Genomic DNA, 12,236 nt, shown 5'->3' with positions numbered 1-12,236 from the left:
CCGTTTGAGAAATGGGCCTATTTTTATGAACAGCAAAACCTATAACCTTAATGTCAGTAAATATATCTATAATAGCAGACAGAAAACCCTGTCGTCTCATTGTTAAACATGAAGCTTAATGTCACCAAGTGGTATTCTTTATAATGTTTAAGAATGATAATAGAAGAATGCCCACTGGGCCTGGTACAACAAAATGGCCTACCCATGGTCAGCTTGTCAGAGCTCCTAATGTGGGTATAAATCACAGAGACTATTTCCTGTTGTGTTTGATGTGTTAATAATGCATTCCTATCTCTACATTCCACCATCTAGTTGATTTATCAATTCCCCTATGCTTATCTCTTATCTTATCAAAAGCAATAACTGGCACCCACACCTTCCTGACATTTCTAGGATCCATGTTGTACTTGTCTGGGCTGCAAATCAAGAAAAAGCAATCCCCACCTCCTGCACAATCAACATATGTCTCTATATAATTCTCTATATTGTGTGGATGGACAAAAAGTGTCTGTGGTGGCCCAATTGGGGGATCTAGCCAAACCATGCAAGGCTTTTCAGAGTTCAGTTGACCAGTACTGCCTGCTAGCGTTTCAAGATTTTCCACGAGAGCTGTATCTTTTATAGGTTGCAGTGTAAGTGGCATCATTGGCATGAATGTGCCAATTGTTGTCTTACAGCATCCCGCTGACAGCTGCAAAAGAACACAAGTAACAAACCAGAACAGGTATCAATAATTTAAAGACAGTAGTCATCCAGAAAGGTACCCACAAAAATAAAATGTCAGACAGTCACTTGCAGTGGCCCCACCCTCCATTTGCCTGGGGGAGAGCATTTTGTGCATGCCTTCATTGCTTGGGTGAGTGACCCATTGCCGGCATGATTCGGAGGAATGTAGCTACGACATGATGCACCTATCTTGGCCTAAACCCCTCCTTCCTTTGAAATGAGGAGTCCCAAGACGTACCTGTTCTGAAGAGACACTATTCTAATTGCTTGAAGCTCTTCCCTAATGATGTTTAGTCCTTCTTCGGCTTCATTGACCATCTGTATTAGCACCATCCTGGTGATTTGAAGCCATTTTGCATTTGCTACTACTTGTATTCCAGGTGTAAACAGTGGAGCAAAACATTTCTGTCTTGCTGAACAGTCAAACTTCAGCTGTTTTTTCTTTGAATTATTTTACTGGAATCTTCTGATAGGTAGTTAATTAAACAGTGATGCAGCAGGGACCAATGGGTCTGCTGATACATTTTTTTTTAACTTGTTTTGTCATAGGGTTTTTGGGAGTTGCTGTAATGTTTATGCTCAGAACTACCAGCATCGGACATTGCAGGGTCCCTAGCGAGCACAGCTCTGCCTCCTAAGATGATGGAAACTGCACATAGGCCATTCCTCCACAAACCCAGTAGGTATGCCTCTGCCTCTGCAGCACAGGGAGAATCAAAAAAGTGATATTACTTTAGTGGGTTTGTACTGGTCAAGCCATGTCCAGCTTCTAACATACTTACTCCAACTACAAGGACACATAGGATTAATTTCTGGTACTATCTCTTTAGACAACCCTGCCATCCCGCTACACCCGATCAGGCGTTCTACCCATTAATAAAAAAACACTCCTTCCATCTATAAACTAGGTCTGTCACACTCTGTCTGGCCCTTCCCTACACTATGAGAACACCTCACAGTAGGGTGGTTACCTTCCTTTAAAAGTAAAAGTCTGCAGGTGATTGGACATAAGTAAGCCTGCTTTTAGTGTCCAATCCCTGTTCTTTAAACAAGTGGATTTTACCTTCTGGCATCACACCCAAAATGCTTTGTGGGAAAAGAAGTGGAGGGGATAGGAAGGCAAGATGCAGGATGAGAGAAATAAGATGATGGAAACTTCCTGCTCCTGTAATGAACTTTCTCTCTGTCTTCACTAACCCTGCCCCTCCCCTTCTTTGGTATGAGGCTACTCCTTTTGTGAATGGGTGTGCCCTTTGATTCCTGTTCCCAGGACAGCTTCCTGTGGAGTGGCTGTCTAACTGGGGAGGGTGTTACATTCCCTCACAAAAGCAAAAAGAGGCAACTGAAAGAACTATAGTCTTGCTGGGCAGTAGCAGACAGCCTCACTGGGGGAATACACACAATCCTTACACACTTTAGCTGGGCTCAAGGGCTAGCAAGTGTGATATCAAAATTATGTGGCTTGGATAATATGGCTGATACATGCCACCATACCTCAAAACTCAGGTATGGTTTATATTAAAAGTTTAACATGCCGCCAGGATAGCATTCTCATAGTTATGTCGTTTTTGAAGATGTGCATATCTTAAATGCAGCCCATGCTCTGCATAGACGTGGCTATCACTGCAGCTGTCAGATAGGCAAATGTGACCTCTGAACCTGTTGTGTGACCCTGGAGAGCAGGCAATGCAGATCAGGGTACTTATCCAGTAGAGCACAGGTGTACACTATGCTTTTGGCATGGAGGTTATACATGGGGAATCTGATTAGCAGATTCCCCGTCCCGAGATGGAATTACCCATACAATTGTATTCGTTTAATAACAATGAAAGATTGGGCTTCCATACCCTCACCAGACGGGAAGCTGTCACAATTGTTTTCAGGCAAATCACAATTGGTCTGAGATCATCATGTTTCGTCTTTAGTGTGAAATAATTCGTACAGATCTGAGGTTAGGTTTGTGGATAAGACACTGATTGGCTCCCTGTTCCACAGATCTCTTAATAAACTGCACTTAAACACCACTACTGCACCTTTGCCAGCTTACATTTTCATACAGAGTGCTGAAGCTTCAACACGGTGCACTCAGATGTGCCGGCCCAGATTCAAACTTGACGCGGCAGCACTCCAAATTGCTTCACTTGGAAAGAACCTACTTAAACCTTAATTTGTATTTGACACATCGGTTATTTTCCAGCTGAAGTGCAATTTGGAATATTGACTGCGTTATAGTTTCTGAAAGCCTCGAGTTGCCAAGTTATAGACCTCGGAGCATGTTATTGCATTTCAACGCATTCACTTAAGATGTTTCTAGCCATGCCGCGCCATCCTCACGCTAAAGAACCAATGCGGCAGAGAGACTCTTCTATTCCTATCAAAGGCAACGTTCAATGGGCACCCTGTGAATATGCGCCTGGGGGGGCTTTCCTTATAAAAGGAATATGGCTCACATTTGTGTGACCGGCACTGATTTCTATATAGAATGACGAAAGGAGCCGTGGCCGCACACAGCATGGCATGACATTGCGTGAAGCGTTTTACATGTTCATTGTGTCTGCTTACGCCAGCCAGCCAGCCAGCACCTCTCCGTTAAGCACTGGAGGGCTGCACAGCTCCGCTGGGGAAACTTTATTCATCTGAAAATAGGGGCCTCCAGCAGGCTGCCTAGCACCAGACGAAGCTTTTTGAATAATGAAATCTTGAAAGCATTTTGATAAGGGAGGACGCATACATTACTGCGGCCCCAAGGCACGAGCTGCCTATGCAGTTTTCCCATGCTTAAATAATCTTCTGTTCAGTAAACTCTGCAGGCTCGGCAACCACCACAAATCAGCCGCCATCAAGAGAAGAACACACGTGTGCATGTACACATTTCAAAGATGATTTGGGACCTAATAGACCATTTTTTAGAAATCTGACATTTGGCACTTGGTTATATGGCTGAAATGGTAACTATTCCTAGCCACCCCTAATGCATGTCTTGATTTGCAATCCAAAATAAGTTTAAAAGAAAAAACATTAAAAAAAGTTAAATGTGCGGTAGTGATAAAAACAAAACAAAATGACTGGACCGCTTTAATTCTCGGGGCTTTGAACTTAATTGGGCTCGAATGTCCTTCAATCATTTTAATTGCAGGATGATTGGAAGAGGACTCAGAGGAAGGTCACTACGTGTTAAATGAAATGAGGAAGAGGGTTGTCTAAAATTTTAGGAGTGAGCTGCGCCATTTCAACCATCCGGCATTCTGCCTTTTGCAGCTTCCTTCTGCTCTTTCCCAATGCTGTTTATCTCACGATAAACTCGCTGTACTTGAGTGATCGTAGGTTTGTGTTCCATCTTTTGGACTGGTACATTATTCTGCACTATATCAATCTTTCGAAGTCGACAACTGTTAGAAGGTTAGCCTTTTCTATGATGGGAAGAGGGGCACACTACTTTCAACTCATGACGCGTTTGTGATCAGTTGGGTAACTTCTAATATTACCTGGTTTTTATGTAGCAATTCAGGGTGGAGAACTCTTACTTCTAAGCACTATATTAGTAGCTATTATTGCCCAAATGAATGCTACTCAATTTATCACACCTCGAAAGAGTGAAGGGTTGAGTCTGCCCTGGCTAGATTTCAACCTGTGACATGGAGGCTGGCCACATATCAGAAGCGAGCGCTTCACTGTAGTGCTGTTCTTGCATCCTTGAGGAATTAATGACAGGAAGAGATCAAACAGAAGTCCCACATTTCTCACGTGTGCAATTAGAAGATGGTGAGATCCTAGGAGTAAATGAAGAAGTACAGACTGACGTTGACTTTCTCGCTAAGAAGCATTTTCTCGCTTTATTGGGCCCTATCTAGTTATGCTTGGGTCGAATCATAGCTCTGTCTAGGTATGATACATGCAGGGTCGGACAAGAAATAGGCCCAGACACCCAAAGAAAGTGTCCCACCCCTCGCCTCACGACCCTTGACCTCTTATGACATCATCGAAAGTGATGTCATTTGACCCCACCCCAAATTCACATCCCGGGAAGCGATGAAACATAACCTTTCATGCCCTGACAAAACAGGAAGTGGCATTAAATAGCATTGTTCCTAAGTACACTATGAAAAATATGGTTATGATTTCACTAATGTGATATACATTTCATACAAGAATGGATCACCATATGTATCATTAATATCTGTGTGTATAGATCCATATTCCACGTTGCAGGTGTTCTTTTTTTCTTCCTAAAAGAAGTCCAGGAGTGGCCAGAAACCGGCCCTCACTCCCCAGGAATGATTTCGGCCTGACCACGGGCCGAAAGACCGAGGGAACAATCCGACTCTGGATACATGTCGATCTACATCTTCTACAATATAAACCTATCTATCCCGTTGACTGTGGTCATGACACTACAACTTTGTACTTCATCTACTAGCAAAAGGAGTCTCATGTCTATAAATTCAAGCACTTAAGTCTATTTATGATGAAATTCCCTTTGCAGGAGTACAAAGGTTCGTAGTGGCAAAACTGCCTACTCAGTACCCACACTTCTACAAACCAACAATGATCCCAATCATAAAGATTAAAAAAAGCTACAGCCAATGTGGGCTGAGGGCATGCTATGCTCCCAGAACGGTGTGTGTGAGGAATCTGACCAGCCGCACCATGGGTTTGTGCTCTCATGGGCTTTTACATTTAAAAAAAATGAAATTGAATGATGGCAGATCAACCTCCGGAAAATCTGTGGGTTTAATCCCCACACATATTCCTATGCTCACCGCAAGACATACACATAGACCTGTGTACTCTGGGTGGACACAGCGTACAGGCACAGCCCCCCTGTCATATTTAGTTGGAATCCGACAGACGGAGTACACAATGCCTCTCGAGAAGGGAGAGGGCTAAACCTACCCCCTGCCACGGCCAGCTTAATTAACTAACAAAAGCTCCATGGATCCACCCTGTCCTTTTGTGGAGCCCTGTAGCTGGTGGAAGTGTTTCCATACTAATCACAGTTTAATTCAATCAGGCCCACATGAGGCCTGGCTGCAGAGGCTCACAAAGGAGACAGGAAACCACAACACCCTTTCATATGCACTATATCAACCTGATACCAGCTCCCGCCCTCAGTATCGATTGACAGTGAAATGATCTGTCTGGGACTGCGTGTTTACAGTAGTCAATCCTGGAGGGGGAGCCCCATTCAGAAGTTATGTGGTTTGGTGGAGCCAGAAAGTCTGGCCTCGCCAAAGCTTTAAGGGAAACCTGCTGCTTTAATAAGGAACCACAATTACATTAAACAGATGGACCCTTTGATCTACAACAGACAGAAAGATGGGTGAGGCTTAGTAGTACATGTTTTCATCCCTTTACATTTTCTGTTGCAAAGCACTCTGTTTATGACCTCACGCATAGAGAAGATTGTTGGTGGGAACCCAGGATTTGTTAATTCAGGTAGGCTTTGCCTAAACCAATTCCTGTGGTCCATTTGGCTTTAGAAGAGAGCTGAGCGCCTGTTTTTGCAGATCATCTGAAGGGTTCACCAGAAGCAGAAGGAAGAACTCATCATTAGACCCTGGATGAAGGTACAGTCTGCCTCACATCTTCCGCCAGTGAAGGAAGGCTAGGACCTCCAAGAGAGAAGCAAGATCCCTCCACTTAACATCTCCTAGGGAACAGTGAGAGATACCGAATCCAAAGGACCCTCAAGCAGTTCCAGACCCAGTACTCAGCCAGCACACAGCGTGACCTGCTAGGGTCTGCAGCAAGATTCCTAGGTGGTAAGTCCCAGAGAGTCTCTGAACCCAACCAAGGACAAGGCAGCTGCCTGCAACACTCTCCTCAGCTTTGGGCCATCCACCTTAAAGGGCAACACAAGCCCAGTGAAGAAGCTAGAAGAAATGCATTGACGAGCATCTAACACCTTAACAGACATTTTCAAACCAGTCGAGTCCCTCGAGCTGTAACCGACTGCACCGCTGACAGATGTTACGCTGCAGTCACTAAGGCCATCTGAGAAGCCTCGACCAGTGCTTCAGAACCACCGACCAGCACTGAGACAATGATTCCTGACCCCAAGCCACTGAGTAGGCCAGCCTGCAGCCGTCTGTCCAGCTTCACTCGCAGAAGTGCCTACCGGATGATACCCACAGCTGTTTCCCATCTTAAACTCTGTCACAGAAGCTGCAAAGCACCCTCAAACCAACTTTACCCTGTCAAGCACTAAGAACTCCTACAGCACAAGGTATATTGTGGTTCTGTCCTCTGGTCCTTCTCCAAATGCCCCTAGTGACATGTTACCCACCCCCCAATGCTCCCTTTGTGTTGAAACCAAGTACCCTTGAACTATTGTGATTAATTGCTATGCCTGCTACCCTCCTGTCAGTACCCAGAGTGCATACCTTGTCCTTCTTTGAAACTGTCTGTCCTCTGCATTCCTTTGCAGAGTGGATTGTTATTAGTGTGCTAGAACTGTCTGCTGTGATAATAATAAAGTAGGTATTTGTATACAATCTTGACTGGACAGTTCCGTTTATCATTGGGTAATAATTGTGTTTTCCTTGTGTTGCAACTAACCAACGATCCACAACCAACGATCTACAACCTTTCGTAGACAGTTTTGCCATTCCTTCCACATTACCAAAATTGGACAAGGAGTTTATTATTTGCTTGTTTTTCCAATCTATTGGATCCCTTCTGATGTTTTAGAGGTGTTGGGTTGATTGATGGTTTAGAAACCAATATTCATCCCTGGACCACTAGTGCCCTGGACGTTGATTCGTCACAGTGTGAATGTGAGCCAATACAACCCAAACAGCAGTAATGTAACAGTTCCAATATGAAAGAATGTCCAATCAAGCTGCTGTAAAAATATATACTTTAACTAAACACATCAATCATACACGTAACTATTAAAAACACCATAATAACCCACCTCTGTAAGACAGAAAATGCTTGGAGAATACAGGCAATGTTGACAATGAGGAAAAAAGGTGCAAAAGGTATGTAACCAGTTTCTAGGGTCCCTAAAGCTGGACCAGGGTTACAAGGTGAAAGTTCCTAATTCCATGGGGCGAACCAGGCTTCAAGCTATTGAGTTTGCAGGTCAAAAGGGCTTTTAAGGCGTTGATCCCAGGCAGTGAGTCGATGTCAAGTGGGTACTCCATGTGGTACAAACAGCGACTGAAGATGCAAATTGATGGGCCACCAGGAATGGATTGATGATCGCACATGGTTCGAGATGATGAGAACCACTGGTTTGGGTTGATGAGTGAGGTAGTAATCCTGGCAGATGTATGCTTGATTCGATAGCGCGATGGCTCATTTTCATCTATACGGTGTGCTGTTGCCTGAGCCTGATATGATATGATATGGCATTTGTAACGTGCCTATACACAAGTGTTTCAAGGAGCGACGAGGCAGAGAGGGGGGAACAAGGGGAAGACAGACAACGATCCTACTAGGCCAGGTGTCATTCAGATCGCGCAAGTGCAGGGGTAAGGGGAAGGGAAAAAGTGCAAGGGGAAGGGGAGGGGGGAAGTGCAGTACAAGGTAAGTAGTACACAATAAATAAAATAGGGCCAGCTGGTGGCAAGTGCAAGGTAAGTGCAGACAAGTGCTGGGAGGGGGGGCAGTAGGGATACAGAGACAGTCCCGCAGTGCATGGGTTGCCAGGGAGGCAGTGCAAGTGGAGAGTGGCTGGGCCCAGTACCGAGGTCGGTGAGAGTGGCCCAGTTGCAGATTCAGTGCAGTTTAGTGAAGAATTTATCAGGGGAGAGGGAGAGAGAAAGCAGAAGCAAAGAGGAAGGTTTTGAGGTGCTTCCGGAACCAGAGATGGTTCTCCTCAAGTTTCAGGGAGGCAGGAAGGCTGTTCCAGAGGGAGGCCCCTGCCGCAGAGAGAGATCTACCCCCAGCTCGTTGCTTCGAGAAGCGGCTGACCCTGAGGGAGTTGGAGACGGATGAGCGAAGGGCTCGGGAAGGAAGATATTTAGGAAGAGAGAGTTGAAGGTATTCAGGCCCCAGCAGGCCTTGTGGACAATGCACAGGGTTTTGAACGTAATCCTTGCAGCCACTGGGAGCCAGTGTAGAGATTTCAGTCCTGGAGAGATACGGTCCCTGGACTTGAGGCCAAGGACAAGTCTTGCAGTCCTGTTCTGGATGAGTTGCAGAGGGCGTAGAGTGGATGCAGGCAGATTAAGATAGAGGCTGTAGCAGTAGTCCAGCTTTGAGAGAACCAGAGCTCGGGAGACAGTGAGCTTCTGGGGGAAGGAGAGGAAGGGAAGAATGCCTCTGAGGAGGTGCAGTTGGTAGTGTGACTTCTTAGAGACGTCAGATATATGAGGAGAGAAGGAGAGTGTGGAGTCGAGGATGACCCTGAGGTTTTTGCCTTGCAGGTAGGAGCAGGAAGAGGGCCAAGAGAGGCTGGCCAGAGAGCTGCAGGGAAGGAGGGAGTGGGTGTGCCGATGAGTAGAATCTCAGTCTTACTGGCATTAAGGCAGAGGTCATTGGCGGCACACCATTCCTGGATAGCACACAGACAGTCAGAGATGAGAGGAGGAGGCTGAGGGTAGCCTGAAAATGAGCTGGGTATCGTCCGCATAGCACTGAAAGTTGGGGCAGAGAGCGGCGATGCGGTGGGCAAGGAGTGCCAGATACTGGTTGAACAGCCAGGGAGAGAGATTAGATCCCTGGGGGACACCACAGGTGGAAAAAAAGATGTCAGAGAGGAAGATGAGTGATGAGGCTCTGATGAGAGTATGCAGTGTTCAGCCAGTAAAACAAAAGGGGGTCTGGGAATCTCTCTACCTGTTTAGTGTTCAGCCAGTAGACGGATGAGAGCAGCAACGGTTTGAAGTTGAGTGAGTTCCACAGGCAGCACTGGCATTGGTTAAAAGCACTGCCCCACTGGCAACCCTTGCACTCTGGGGCTGTCTCTGTATCCCTACAGCTCGCTACCATCAATTGACACCTGGTGTCTGCACTTACCCTTGCACATGCCACCAGCGGGCCACACTTCTTATTTATTGTTCTTACTTATTGTTTTTTATTTATCTTCTGTTCATTCTACATACTGCACTTCCCCTCACACTTTCCCCTTGCACTTTCCCTCTTGCGCAATCTCAATGTCACCTGGCCTAGTAAGACTGTTGTCTCTGTCTTCTCTCTGATCCCCTCCCTTGCCTCGTCACGCCTTGAAACACTTGTGTAAAGGTGCATTAAACATTTCATATCATAAAGGTGTCCGCTCTTGGTTCGAAGGTAGCTGAAATGGTTCAAATGGCAAAAACAGTAATCCTGGATGCTCTGGCATCAGGATGCTGTGAGACCACTGCAGGGTGTCTCATTTATGTCTCTGCTTTCACAGCCCAAGGAGGATTACAAGAAAAGTGGAAGGCCTTAAATATTCAGCCAAGCCACCCCCAATCTGCCCTGAATGTGGGGAGGAAGCAGAGCTTGCGTCTGCATTCAAGCACTCTTTCATCACCTCATTGGCTGGGGGCTTGGGAATGATCAACTCTCCCAGAAGAGCTCCAAATTAATTATTTCTAAAATCCTTGAAGATCTAAAAGTGAATCAAAGAAGGAGCAAGAGACCCATTCTTTTATAGGAGTCAAGCCACATGGCAGTAGAGGAAATCAAGCCTACTTGAAGGGGTCCAATACCTGTCCTTTTGACAAGTGCCTCTTGCCTTCTGATGCTATACCCAGAGTGCCTTGTTCCTCAGGGAGGGGACAGGAAGAAGAGAAAAGCCAGCAGAAACATAAGATGGAGGAATCCTTCTTCAACCCCACGTGTGCTCCATGACTGTCTTAAATCCACCCCTTTCTTAGCCTGCAGCTTCAAAGGTTCTCTGGAGGTGAGGCTGCTACCCAATAGCATCCCCAGGGGTGATTTAAGGCAGAAGGACCTCATAGGGAGGAACTCCCCCTCTGGGGAGAAGGATGACCCCCTGGGGTGCAGCTCTGGAAATCCCATCACTGCACACATTCCCGTGTTCTACACTCCACCTCCAATCCTTCCTTCGAGAGCAAACATATGTTTTATTGTCTTAGTGATAAGCCTACCAAGTAGGAAGGACTAGGATGATGAAGAATATCAGAAGCACAAAGTACCTTCAAGCACTGCCATGAGGTGGCTCACCGGAATCATGAAGAGCGCCCCAGGGTCATGCACTGCAAGTGCTGATGATGCACAGAGGTGGGACCAGTACTACATAAAGGAAACTGAAGACAGACTCGATCTTGTCTTCGAGGAGCAAGGAACTCAGGAGATTTGACTTCCGGCAGAAGCAGGTGGATCAGCAGACACTGGCAAGATGCTGCAAGAGGTGACTGGGCCAGTATGCGCGTCCTGGAAAGAAGAGTGGTGGCGTAACCATGGCCAAGTGGACCGATGGGTTCCACAAAGAGGTAGAAACCACAAAGGTGGGAGATCCGTGAGAACACTCTGGACCGCGCCGGCCGAAGGAGAAGGCGCCCGGAAGCAGCAGAGCAGAAGACCCGACCCTTGAAGAACTGGAGCAGTGTCTGACCCTGCGTGAAAGTAAAAGGTGGCACAGGTGGCCCGGTGGGGACACAAAGGGAACTGATGATGCATGAAGCATCCGGGGAACACGTCCCCATCCCAGTGTTACTGATGAAACCACTGAATACCAGTGAAAAGTCTGGGACCCAAAACTAGAAACACAAAGCAGAGGAAATCTTCCTTGTTACAGTGGGAGAGGGAAAGCTACTGGTTGTATACAAATTGACTGAATCACAATTGACCGAATTTCAAGGTCAATTAGTACATATATGGGGGGGGCAACCGCAACGCCCCACCCAATCCAAAAGCCCCCACAACTCTCCACTCAAACCCCTTGTATTATTTATAATACAAAACCAGCCCAATATATATACGCCTCAGCAAATTATTTGTTGCACTTGGGAGGACCCATGTATTTTGGTCGTTTGAATTTTAAAGGATTACCATGTGTTTGGTGAAGATTACAATTTTCCCTGTTAAAAAATAAAGGAAGGTTATTTTGGAAAACGAAGTGTGGACTTGGACGTAAACATTTTTTCCAATTTGGATTTGATTGGTGCCTCACCAACACTGTGGAGAGTGCAGCTCAAACTTTCTGGCATGAGAATGGCAGCATTTTGAACATATGTATATATATATATATATATATAAAATAAAAGGTCAATTGTGCACAAGGTCCATTAGGACCATTACAATTCAACCAATTAGGTCGTTCGGTCAATTGTGCTCGGTCAATTTGGGTAATACCAAACTACTGACCACCAAAGAAGAGGCTGGGATCCAAACTTAGAAATGGAATGCATCAGAGAAAATATTCCTCATAACAGTGGGAAAAGGATAGCCACTGACCAACAGAGAAGGGTCTTGGAGCCTGACAAGGTGTGGGACTTTGTTGAGAACCAGTCCAAGTGGCAAAGTGTGAGTGACGTTGAAAGCATTGAGAAATAAAAATATCAAGTCATACCAGGGGAAGGGAGTTATTCCCGGTAGCCTTGTGTTGGACC

Source organism: Ambystoma mexicanum, chromosome 3q (assembly GCF_040938575.1).
Source record: "Ambystoma mexicanum isolate Mex_15411 chromosome 3q, UKY_AmexF1_1, whole genome shotgun sequence".
NCBI classification, from domain to species: Eukaryota; Metazoa; Chordata; class Amphibia; order Caudata; family Ambystomatidae; genus Ambystoma; species Ambystoma mexicanum.
This window is presented reverse-complemented; position numbering follows the sequence as displayed.